This window comes from Hyla sarda, chromosome 2, assembly GCF_029499605.1.
Source record: "Hyla sarda isolate aHylSar1 chromosome 2, aHylSar1.hap1, whole genome shotgun sequence".
Classification (NCBI taxonomy): domain Eukaryota; kingdom Metazoa; phylum Chordata; class Amphibia; order Anura; family Hylidae; genus Hyla; species Hyla sarda.
The window spans coordinates 301,286,334-301,300,088 of NC_079190.1; positions in this window are offsets into that span (position 1 = coordinate 301,286,334).

Here is a 13,755-nt window from a genome sequence, read left to right on the forward strand (position 1 = left end):
TCACCACCATTGTGGATTAACAGTCTCAACAGGTAGCCCAACAAGGACATCAATTGACCCTACTGACTGCAATGGTTCAGCAACTTCTGCCTCTACTGCAGAAGTCGTCTTCTCCGCCAGCTCCTGCACCTCCTCAACTGCAAGCTGCCGCTTCCAGTACCAGAGTCCGTCTTTCTCTTCCTGACAAGTTTGACGGGGACTCTAAGTTGTGCCGTGGCTTCCTGACCCAGTGTTCTCTGCACTTGGACCTGTTGGCTGACTAATTTCCAACTGAACGGTCAAAGGTGGCATTCGTGCTCAGCTTACTTACTGGAAAGGCCTTGTCTTGGGACACTCCGCTTTGGGACCGCAACAATCCAGTCACCACTTAAGTCCAAACCTTCTTCTCAGAAGTACGCTCTGTTTTTGAGGAACCAGCCCGGGTTTCTTCAGCCGAGACGGCTTTGTTGAATCTTGTCCAAGGACACTCTACAGTGGGCGATTACGCCATTCAGTTTCGGACTCTTGCCTCAGAATTAGCCTGAGATAATGAGGCTTTCTGCGCGACCTTCAAGAAAGGTTTATCCAGCCACATCAAAGATGTTCTGGCCACACGAGAGATACCCTCAGCCCTGTCTGAACTAATCCATTTGGCCACCCGCATTGATATGCGTTTTTCAGAAAGGCGACAGGAGCTATGCCAAGAAAAGGATCTTGTTCACACCAGCCAGTTTCCCCACCCAGAACCTCTCCTCCAGCATCTGCTGCAACCTGTTACTGTGCCTTCAACTGAGGAGGCTATGCAAGTAGATCGGTCTCGCCTGACCCAACTTGAGAGGACTCGCCATAGGAATGAGAACCTTTGCCTGTACTGTGCGAGCTCCGAGCATTTCCTAAAGGATTGTTCTCTTTGTCCTCCGCATCTGGGAAGACGCACGCACCTAGTAAACCTAGGAGAGGCGTTACTGGGTGTGGATTCATCCTCTCCACGCCTGACGATTCCTGTACGGATTTCTTTGCCTGCTAAAACTGCCTTTTCTGCTGTGGCCTTTCTGGACTCTGGTTCAACAGGAAATATCATTGAGGCCTCATTAGTCAATAGATTCAACATCCCTGTGACCCGTCTCGTCAAGCCCTTCTTCATTTCCTCCGTGAGTGGACGGAATCTGGACTGTACCGTGCGCTATCGCACAGAACCCTTGCGCATGAACATTGGTGTCCTCCATCATGAGGACATTGAATTTTTTGTGCTTCCTAACTGTACCTCAGAAGTTCTACTTGGCTTGCCTTGGCTCCAGCGCCACTCACCTATCCTTGACTGGTCTTCTGGGAACATTAAGAGTTGGGGTCCTACCTGTCACAAGCGATGCCTTAAGACTTTACCCACCAGTCAAGTACCCATTGCTTTGCCCCTGCCAGGCCTGCCTAAGGCCTACCAGGACTTTTCTGATGTTTTTTGTAAAAAGCAAGCAGAGGTCTTACCACCACACAGACCCTTTGACTGCCCTATTGACTTGCTTTCTGGTACTTCTCCGCCCCGTGGCAGGATTTATCCACTCTCTGTTCCAGAGACTGAAGCCATGTCCGAGTATGTTCTAGAAAATTTAAAAAAAGGATTTATCAGAAAATCTTCTTCTCCTGCTGGAGCAGGGTTCTTCTTCGTTGCTAAGAAAGATGGATCCCTACCTCCATGCATCGATTACCGCAGTTTAAATAAAATTACAGTAAAGAACCGTTATCCACTCCCCCTTATCTCTGAACTGTTTGACCGTCTGCAGGGAGCAAACATTTTTACCAAACTTGATCTAAGAGGGGCTTATAATCTTATCCGTATACGTGAAGGAGACGAGTGGAAGACTTCATTCAATACCCGTGACGGACATTTTGAGTATCTTGTCATGCCTTTCGGCCTTTGCAACGCCCCTGCAGTTTTCCAGGACTTTGTCAATGAAATTTTTCGTGACTTACTGTTTACCTGTGTAGTAGTATATCTGGATGACATTCTTATTTTTTCTTCCAACTCTGAGGAACATCGCCTCCATGTCCGTCAGTTGTTACAGCGCCTACTCAAAAATCATCTTTATGCTAAGATTGAAAAATGTCTCTTTGAACGCAGCAGTCTACCTTTCCTGGGATACATTGGGGGAGATTTACTAATCTAGTCTATTCTGGGTATGCTTATAGACCAGCGTATGTGGTAGTCTCCTGTCTATTGTGCTCCTAATTTATCAAAGGTCTCACAGCCCTTGATAAATTCTGTGCTCAGACTTCAGGGTCTACAGCTTAAACTGCATTTAGACCTGCTCCAACATGGTCTGACATTTCAGTGTGTTTTGGGCAGATGCGACTTGTCGCACAAAAGTCGCACTTGATAAATTCAGCACCAATGCATTTTTCAATGCATTTCAGTCTAAAATAGACTTGCATGCATCATGTTCTAAAAATCCTCTACAGCAAAAGTCGCAGAAAAGTCGCACATATTTAGACTGCGACTTTCTGTGCGACAAATTTAGACAGGAAAAACCAGTCTAAATCCTTTGATAAATCTCCCCCATTGTGTCCAGTCAAGGTCTTCATAAGGACCCTGACAAGCTTTCTGCGGTTCTGGATTGGCCACGCCCCTCTGGACTGCAAGCTATCCAATGTTTCCTCGGGTTTGCTAACTACTATCATCAATTTATTCCCCACTTCTCCACCATCATTGCACCTATTGTAGCATTGAGCAAGAAAGACGCGAACCCGAGGTCCTGGACACCAATGGCGGAGGAGGCCTTTAACCATCTCAAGGCTGCCTTCACTTCTGCACCTGTTCTGTCCAGGCCTGATCCCTCGATGCCTTTTATTCTCGAAGCGTATGCTTCTTCTGTCAGTGCAGGTGCCATTTTAACTAAAAAAAAACGCTACTGGAAAAAATCACACTTGCGTTTTTTTCCCCAAGACTTTCTCTCCTGCAGAGAAAAATTATTCGATTGGAGATCGTGAACTTTTGGCCATTAAATTGGCACTTGAGGAGTGGAGACATCTTTTGGAGGGGTCCCTGCATCCCATCATCATTTACCCGTATCATAAAAATGTATCATATCTCCAGACTGCCCAGTAGTGATGAGCGGCATAGGCCATATTCGAATTCACGATATTTCGCAAATATATGGACGAATATTCGTCATATATTCGCGAAATTCGCATATTCGCTATATTCGTTTTTTTTCCGCATATGCGAAAATATATTCGCATTTTCATGAATATTGAGCCCTCCCTTCTTTAATGGTATAGGGAACTGTGACTAGTGCATTAACTCTGTGATTTTTCTCCTATTGAAAACAATAGGCCCATTGTGGTCTATGGTGATCACACGGCATATAAAACCGTAAGCAAAGCAAGACCGTCTCGGCAGCACAGTGGATGGGAGACCCCCACGGGTATGAATTCCGGGGTGGGACAGAGTTTTACCGTGTTGTGTTTTAACTTTACTTTCCTGGAAATGCTGCTGAGTTGCCGATAGCAACCAACCAGATTGCTTTCATTTTTCACAAGGCCTCTGCAAAAGGAAAGAGGCGATCTGATTGGTTGCTATGGGCAACTCAGAAACTTTTCCTGGAAAAATTTTGAAGTTGCCCATAGCAACCAGATTGCTTCCTTCATTTTTCAGAGGCCTTTTCAAAAATGAAGGAAGCAATCTGGTTGGTTGCTATGGGCAACTGCACAACTCTTCCTCTACACTGGTTTTGGTGAATCTCCCCCATAGAGGGAGATTTATCAAAACCTGTCCAGAGGAAAAGTTTCTGAGTTGCCCATAGCAACCAATCAGATCGCTTCTTTCATTTTTAGAGGCCTTTTCAAAAATGAAGTAAGCAATATGATTGTTTGATAAGGGCAAGTGCACAACTCTTCCTCTATACTGGTTTTCCGCATATGCGCATATTCGCGAATATTGAGCCCTCCCTTCTTTAATGGTATAGGGAACTGTGACTAGTGCATTAACTGTGATTTTTTGCCCAGTGTAACCAATTGTGGTCTATTGGGATCTCATGGCATGTAAAACAGTAAGCTAAGCAGGACCTTCTTGGCTGCATAGTGGATGGGAGACGACCACCACTGGGTTGAGTACTGGGGTGGGACAGAATTTTACAGTCTTGTGGTTTAACTTTACTTTCCTGGAAAAGTTGCCCATAGCAACCAATCAGATCGCTTCTTTCATTTTTCACAAGGCCTCTGAAAAATGAAGGAAGCAATCTGGTTGCTATGGGCAACTCAGAAACTTCCAGGAAAAGCTGCTGAGTTGCCCATAGCAACCAATCAGATCGCTTCTTTCATTTTGCAGAGGCCTTGTGAAAAATGAAAGAAGCGATCTGATTGGTTGCTATGGGCAACTCAGAAACTTTTCCTCTGGACAGGTTTTGATTAATCTCCCTCTATGAGGGGAGATTCATCAAAACCAGTATAGAGGGAAAGTTGTGCAGTTGCCCATAGCAACCAATCAGATTGCTTCCTTCATTTTTGAAAAGGCCTCTGAAAAATGAAGGAAGCAATCTGGTTGCTATGGGCAACTCAGGAACTTTTCCAGGAAAAGTTTCTGAGTTGCCCATAGCAACCAATCAGATAGCTTCTTTCATTTTTCACAAGGCCTCTGCAAAATGAAAGAAGCGATCTGATTGTTTGCTATGGGCAACTCAGCAGCTTTTCCAGGAAAGTAAAGTTTAACCATAACACTGTAACACTGTAACACCCCAGGACTCGATTCCATGGTGGTCTCTCATTCCACTGTGCTGCCAAGACAGTCATGCTTAGCTTTTTGTTTAACATGCCGTGAGATCCCCATAGACCAGAATAGGCCTGTTGGTTTCAATGAGCAAAAAATCACAGAGTTAATGTACCAGTCATAGGTCCCTATATCATTAAATGAGGGAGGACTCAATATTCGTGAATATGCGAAAATGTGCATAGATTTTCGCATGTGTGCAAAAAAACTAATATTCGTAATTACGAATATATAGTGCTATATTCGCAATATTCGCGAATTTGCGAATATGCGATATTCACAATTAAAATTTGAATGGCGAATATTCGCAAGCAACAATAATGATATCCTCATGCTTCAACTTCATCCAAGCTGTGTCATTGAGCCACTATATGGTCTCCTCATGCTGCCAATACCTGCACGCTGTGTCATTCAGCCACTATATGGGGTCCTCATGCTGCCAACACCTCCACGCTGTGTCATTCAGCCACTATATGGGGTCCTCATGCTGCCAACACCTCTACGCTGTGTCATTCAGCCACTCTATGGTCTCCTCATGCTGCCAACACCTTCATGCTGTGTCATTCAGCCACTATATGGTCTCCTCATGCTGCCAATACCACAACACTGTGTCATTCAGCCACTATTTGGTTTCCTCATGCTGCCAATACCACCACACCACCACACTGTGTCATTCAGCCACTATATGGTCTCCTCATGCTGCCAATACCTTCACGCTGTCATTCAGCCACTATATGGTCTCCTCATGCTGCACACACCTCCACGCTGTGTCATTCAGCCACTACATGGTCTCCTCATGCATCAGCCTAATCCAAGCTGTGTCATTCAGCCACTATATGGTCTCCTCATGCTGCCAACACCTCCACACTGTGTCATTCAGCCACTATATGGTTTCCTCATGCTGCCAACACCTCCACGCTGTGTCATTCAGCCACTATATGGTCTCCTCATGCTGCCAACACCTCCATGCTGTGTCATTCAGCCACTATATGGTCTCCTCATGCTGCCAGCACCTCCACGCTGTGTCATTCAGCCACTATATGGTCTCCTCATACTGATGCCACCTCCAGGCTCTGTCATTGTGCCGCTCTGCGGCAGTGATTCTAAAAGTGATGTCGGTAATCTGCATGTTACTCTGAATAACAGTTTTATTTCACTACGCCAGCACACTCCATATGCATATATGGTCTCCTCATGCTGACAACACCTCCATGCTGTATCATTCTGCCACTATATGGTGTCCTCATGCTTCAGCTTCATCCAAGCTGTGTCATTCAGCCACTATATGGTCTCCTCATGCTGCCAACACCTCCACACTGTGTCATTCAGCCACTATATGGTCTCCTCATGCTGCCAACACCTCCATGCTGTGTCATTCAGCCACTATATGGTCTCCTAATGCTTCAGCCTAATCCAAGCTGTGTCATTCAGCCACTATAAGGTGTCCTCATGCTGCCAACACCTCTACGCTGTGTCATTCAGCCACTATATGGTGTACTCATGCTGCCAACAGTTCCATGCTGTGTCATTCAGCCACCATATGGTCTCCTCATGCTGCCTATACCACCACGCTGTGTCATTCAACCACTATACGGTCTCCTCATGCTGCCAAAACCTCCATGCTGTGTCATTCAGCCACTATATGGTGTCCTCATGCTGCCAACACCTCCATGCTGTGTCATTCAGCCACTATATGGTCTCTTAATGCAGCCAATACCACCACACTTAATCATTCAGCCACTATATGGTCTCCTCATGTTGCCAACACCTCCACGCTGTGTCATTCAGCCACTATATGGTCTGTTCATGCTGCCAACACCTTCACGCTGTCTTTCAGCCACTATACTGGGTCCTCATGCTGCCAACACCTCAACGCTGTGTCATTCAGCCACTTTATGGTCTCCTCATGCTGCCAATACCACCAGGCTGTGTCATTCAGCCACTATATGGTCTCTTCATGCTGCCAAAACCTCCACGCTGTGTTATTCAGCCACTATATGGTGTCCTCATGCTTCAGCATCATCCAAGCTGTGTCATTCAGCCACTATATGGTCTCCTCATGCTGCCATAATCTCCACGCTGTGTCATTCAGCCACTATATGGTCTCCTCATGCTTCAGCCTCATCCAAGTTGTGTCATTCAGTCACTATATGGTCTCCTCATGCTGCCAACACCTCCATGCTGTGTCATTCAGCCACTATATTGTGCCTTCATGGTGCCAACACCTCCACGCTGTATCATTCAGCCACTATATGGTCTCCTCATGCTGCCACCACCTCCATGCTGTGTCATTCAGCCACTATATGGTCTCCTAATGCTTGCAATACCACCACACTGTGTCTTTCAGCCACTTTATGTTCTTCTCATGCTCCAGCCTCATCCAAGCTGTGTCATTAAGTCACAATATGGTCTCCTCATGCTGCCAACACCTCAATGCTATGTCATTCAGCCACTATATTGTGTCCTCATGCTGCCAACACCTCCAAACTGTGTCATTCAGCCACTATATCGTCTCCTCATGCTGCCAACACTTCCATGCTGTGTCATTCAGTCAGTATATGGTCTCCTCATGCTGCCAATACCACCACTCTGTGTCATTCAGCCACTATATGGTCTCCTCATGCTGCCAAAAGCTCCATGCTGTGTCATTCAGCCACTATATGGTGTCTTCATGCTGCCAACACCTCCATACTGTGTCATTCAGCCACTATATGATCTCCTCATGCTGCCGACACCTCCACGCTGTGTCATTCAGCCAATATAAGCTCTCCTCATGCTGCCAACACCTCCACGCTGTGTCATTCAGCCACTATATGGTCTCCTCAAGTTGCCAACATTTCCATGCTATGTCATTCAGCCACTATATGGTCTCCTCATGATGCCAAAACCTCCATGCTGTGTCATTCAGCTACTATATGATCTCCTCATGCTGCCAAAACCTCCACGCTGTGTCATTCAGCCACTATATGGTCTCCTCATGCTGCCAAAACCTCCATGCTGTGTCATTCAGCCACTTTATGGTCTTTTCATGCTGCCAATACCACCATGCTGTGTCATTCAGCCACCATATGGTCTCCTCATGCTGTCAACACCTCCACGCTGTGTCATTCAGCCACTATATGGTCTCCTCATTCTGTCAAGACCACCACTCTGTGTCATTCAGCCACTATATTGTTACACCGAGCGCTCCGGGTCCCGCATCCATCCCGGAGCGCTCACCGCGTGTGTCCTCCTGTAGCGCCCCGGTCTGTCCCTCTGACCGGGAGCGCTGCTTCAGTGCTGCCAGCGGGGATGCGATTCGCGTGGCGGCACAAGTCCGCCCGCGGGTCGCATCCCATTCTACTTACCTCCCCCTGCCTGCTTCGCCCTCATGGCGTGCGCGGCCCAGCTCTCTAGGGCGCGCGCGCGCCTGCTCTCTTAAATTTAAAGGGCCAGTGCACCATTAATTGGTGCCTGTCCAATCACTGTAAAACACTATAAAACCCCACTTTCCCTTCCTGTCCTTGCCGGATCTTGTTGCCTAGTGCCTTGTGAAAGCGTTTCTTGAGTGTCCATTGCCTTTGTACTCGGAACCTTTTTTTGTTGTCCCTGACTACGAACCTTGCCACCTGCCCTGACCTTCTGCTACGTCTGACTTTGCCTTTGCCTTGTCCTTCTGTACCACGCCATCTCAGCTGCCAGAGAGCTTGAGTAGCTACCGTGTGGAACGACCTGGGGGTTACCGCCGCAGCAAGTCCATCCAGCTTTGCGGCGGGCTCTGGTGAATACCAGTAACCCCTTAGACTCCGTTCCCCTGGTACGGCCCACACCATCACCTCTCTGGCACAGAGGATCCACCTACAGTGTCCTCACCATCCGCCAGCCCGGATCCTGACAGTAGATCCGGCCATGGATTCAACTGAGGTGCCGCTACCAAGCCTTGGAGACCTCACCACTGTTGTGGATTAACAGTCTCAACAGGTAGTCCAACAAGGACATCAGTTGAGCCTACTGACTGCAATGGTTCAGCAACTTCTGCCTCTACTGCAGAAGCCGTCTTCTCTGCCAGCTCCTGCACCTCCTCAACTGCAAGCTGCCGCTTCCAGTAGCAGAGTCCGTCTTTCTCTTCCTGATAAGTTTGACGGGGACTCTAAGTTGTGCCGTGGCTTCCTGACCCAGTGTTCTCTGCACTTGGACCTGTTGGCTGACTAATTTCCAACTGAACGGTCAAAGGTGGCATTCGTGGTCAGCTTACTTTCTGGAAAGGCCTTGTCTTGGGACACTCAGCTTTGGGACCGCAACGATCCAGTCACCACTTAAGTCCAGACCTTCTTCTCAGAAGTACGCTCTGTCTTTGAGGAACCAGCCCGGGTTTCTTCAGCCAAGACGGCTTTGTTGAATCTTGTCTAAGGACACTCTACAGTGGGCGATTACGCCATTCAGTTTCGGACTCTTGCCTCAGAATTAGCCTGGGATAATGAGGCTTTCTGCGCGACCTGCAAGAAAGGTTTATCCAGCCACATCAAAGATGTTCTGGCAACACGAGAGATACCCTCAGCCCTGTCTGAACTAATCCATTTGGCATTGATATGCGTTTTTCAGAAAGGCGACAGGAGCTACGCCAAGAAAGAGATCTTGTTCACACCAGGCAGTTTCCCCACCCAGCACCTCTCCTCCAGCAACCTGTTACTGTGCCTTCCGCCGAGGAGTCTATGCAAGTGGATCGGTCTCGCCTGACCCAACTTGAGAGGACTCGCCATAGGAATGAGAACCTTTGCCTGTACTGTGCGAGCTCCGAGCATTTCCTAAAGGATTGTCCTCTTCGTCCTAGGCATCTGGGAAGACGCACACACCCAGTAAACCTAGGAGAGGCGTTACTGGGTGTGGATTCATCCTCTCCACGCCTGACGATTCCTGTACGGATTTCTTTGCCTGCTAAAACTGCCTTTTCTGCTGTGGCCTTTCTGGACTCTGGTTCAACAGGAAATTTCATTGAGGCCTCATTAGTCAACAGATTCAACATCCCTGTGACCCATCTCATCAAGCCCTTCTTCATTTCCTCCGTGAGTGGACGGAATCTGGACTGTACCGTACGCTATCGCACAGAACCCTTGTGCATGAACGTTGGTGTCCTCCATCATGAGGACATTGAATTTTTTGTGCTTCCTAACTGTACCTCAGAAGTTCTACTTGGCTTGCCTTGGCTCCAGCGCCACTCACCTATCCTTGACTGGTCTTCTGGGGACATTAAGAGTTGGGGTCCTACCTGTCACAAGCGATGCCTTAAGACTTTACCCACCAGTCAAGTACCCATCGCTTTGCCCCTGCCAGGCCTGCCTAAGGCCTACCAGGACTTTTCTGATGTTATTTGTAAAAAGCAAGCAGAGGTGTTACCACCACACAGACCCTTTGACTGCCCTATTGTATTGACTTGCTTCCTGGTACTTCTCCGCCCCGTGGCAGGATTTATCCACTCTCTGCTCCAGAGACCCAAGCCATGTCCGAGTATGTTCAAGAAAATCTAAAAAAAGGATTTATCAGAAAATCTTCTTCTCCTGCTGGAGCAGGGTTCTTCTTCGTTGCTAAGAAAGATGGATCCCTACGTCCATGCATAGATTACTGCGGTTTAAATAAAATTACAGTAAAGAACCGTTATCCACTCCCCCTTATCTCTGAACTGTTTGACCGTCTGCAGGGAGCAAAAATTTTTACCAAACTTGATCTAAGAGGGGCTTATAATCTTATCCGTATACGTGAAGGAGACGAGTGGAAGACTGCATTCAATACCAGTGACGGACATTTTGAGTATCTTGTCATGCCTTTCGGCCTTTGCAACGCCCCTGCAGTTTTTCAGGACTTTGTCAATGAAAATTTTTCGTGACATGCTGTATACCTGTGTAGTGCTCTATGTGAATGACATTCTTACTTTTTTCTTCCAACTCTGAGGAACATGGCCTCCATGTCCGTCAGTTGTTACAGCGCCTACGCAAAAATTATCTTCATGCTAAGATTGAAAAATGTCTCTTTAAGCGCAGCAGTCTACCTTTCCTGGGATACAATGGGGGACATTTACTAATCTAGTCTATTCTGGGTATGCTTATAGACCAGCGTATGTGGTAGTCTGCTGTCTGTAGTGCTCCTAATTTATCAAATGTCTCACAGCTCTTGGTAAATTCTGTGCTCAGACTTCAGGGTCTACAGCTTAAACTGCATTTAGACCTGCTCCAACATGGTCTGACATATCAGTGTATTTTGGGCAGATGCGACTTGTCGCACAAAAGTCGCACTTGATAAATTCAGCACCAATGCATTTTCCAATGCATTTCCATCTAAAATAGACTTGCATGCATCATGTTCTAAAAATCTTCTACAGCAAAAGTCGCAGAAAAGTCGCACATATTTAGACTGAGACTTTCTGTGAGACAAATTTAGACAGGAAAAACCAGTCTAAATCCTTTGATAAATCTCCCCCATTGTGTCCAGTCAAGGTCTTCAAAAGGACCCTGACAAGCTTTCTGCGGTTCTGGATTGGCCACGCCCCTCTGGACTGCGAGCTATCCAATGTTTCCTCTGGTTTGCTAACTACTATTGTCAATTTATTCCCCACTTCTCCACCATCATTGCACCTATTGTAGCATTGAGCAAGAAGGACGCGAACCCGAGGTCCTGGACACCAATGGCGGAGGAGGCCTTTAACCATCTCAAGGCTGCCTTCACTTCTGCACCTGTTCTGTCCAGGCCTGATTCCTTGAAGCCTTTTATTCTCGAAGCGGATGCTTCTTCTGTCGGTGCAGGTGCCGTTTTAACTAAAAAAAACGCTACTGGAAAAAATCACACTTGCTTTTTTTCCAAGACTTTCTCTCCTGCAGAGAAAAATTATTCGATTGGAGATCGTGAACTTTTGGCCATTAAATTGGCACTTGAGGAGTGGAGACATCTTTTGGAGGGGTGCCTGCATCCCATCATCATTTACACGGATCATAAAAATGTATCATATCTCCAGACTGCCCAGTATTGATGAGAGGCATAGGCCATATTTGAATTCGCGATATTTCGCAAATATATGGACGAATATCCATCATATGTTCGCGAAATTCGCATATTCGTTATATTAATTTTTTTTTCCGTATATGCGAAAATATATATTCGCATATTCGCAAATATTGAGCCCTCCCTTCTTTAATGGTATAGGGAACTGTAACTAGTGCATTAACTCTGTGATTTTTTCACCCATTGAAATCAATAGGCCCATTGTGGTCTATGGTGATCACATGGCATATAAAACAGTAAGCAAAGCAGGACCGTCTTGGCAGCACAGTGGATGGGAGACCACCAGGGCCTTGAATCCTGGGGTGGGACAGAGTTTTACAGTGTTGTGGTTTAACTTTACTTTCCTGGAAACGCTGCTGAGTTGCCCATAGCAACCAACTAGATTGCTTTCATTTTTCACCAGGCCTCTGCAAAATGAAAGAAGCGATCTGATTGGTTGCTATGGGCAACTCAGAAACTTTTCCTGGAAACGTATCTAAGTTGCCCATAACAACCAGATTGCTTCCTTCATTTTTCAGAGGCCTTTTCAAAAATAAAGGAAGCAATCTGGTTGGTTGCTACGGGCAACTGCACAACTCTTCCTCTACACTGGTTTTGATGAATCTCCCCCATAGAAGGAGATTTATCAAAACCTGTCCAGAGGAAAAGTTTCTGAGTTGCCCATAGCAACCAATCAGATTGCTACTTTCATTGTTAGAGGCCTTTTCAAAAATGAAGTAAGCAATCTGATTGGTTGATATGGGCAAGTGCACAACTCTTCCTCTATGCTGGTTTTCCGCATATGCGCATATTCGCAAATATTGAGCCCTCCCTTCTTTAATGATATAGGGAACTGTGACTAGTGTATTGACGCTGTGATTTTTCGCCCAGTGAAACCAATAGGCCCATTGTGGTCTATGGGGATCTCACAGCATGCAAAACAGTATGCTAAGGAGGACCCTCTCGGCTGCACAGTGGATGGGAGACCACCACTGGGTTGAGTCCTGGAGTGGGAAAGAGTTTTACAGTGTTGTGGTTTAACTTTACTTTCCTGGAAAAGTTGCCCATAGCAACCAATCAGATCGCTTCTTTCATTTTTCACAAGGCCTTTGCAAAATGAAGGAAGCGATCTGATTGGTTGCTATGGGCAACTCAGAAACATTTCCTCTGGACAGGTTTTGATTAATTTCCCTCTATAGAGGAGATTCATAAAAACCAATGGAGAGGAAGAGTTGTGCAGTTGCCCATAGCAACCAATCAGATTGCTTCCTTCATTTTTGAAAAGGCCTCTGAAAAATGAAGGAAGCAATCTGGTTGCTATGGGCAACTCAGAAACTTCCAGGAAAAGCTGCTGAGTTGCCCATAGCAACCAATCAGATCGCTTCTTTCATTTTGCAGAGGCCTTGTGAAAAATGAAAGAAGCGATCTGATTGGTTGCTAAGGGCAACTCAGAAACTTTTCCTCTGGACAGGTTTTGATTAATCTCCCTCTATGGGGGAGATTCATCAAAACCAGTGTAGAGGAAGAGTTGTGCAGTTGCCCATAGCAACCAATTAGATTGCTTCCTTCATGTTTGAAAAGGCCTCTGAAAAGTGGAGGAAGGAATCTGGTTGCTATGGGCAACTCAGCAGCTTTTCCAGGAAAGTAAAGTTAAACCAAAACACTGGCCCATCCTGGGACTCGAACTTACTGCTTTACATGCTGTGAGATCCCCATAGACCACAATGGGCCTGTTGCTTTCAATGTGCTGAAAATCACAGAGTTAATGCACTCGTCACAGTTCCCTATACCATTAAATAAGGGAGGACTCGATATTCGCGAATATGCGCATATATGTGCGAATATTCGTAATCACGAATATATAGTGCTATATTCGCAATATTTGCGAATTCGCGAATAAAATTTGAATTGCGAATATTCGCGAGCAACACTACTGCCCAGCGATAAAATCCTCGCCAAGCTAGATGGACATTGTTTTTTGCCTGCTTCAATTTTGAAATTCATTTTCG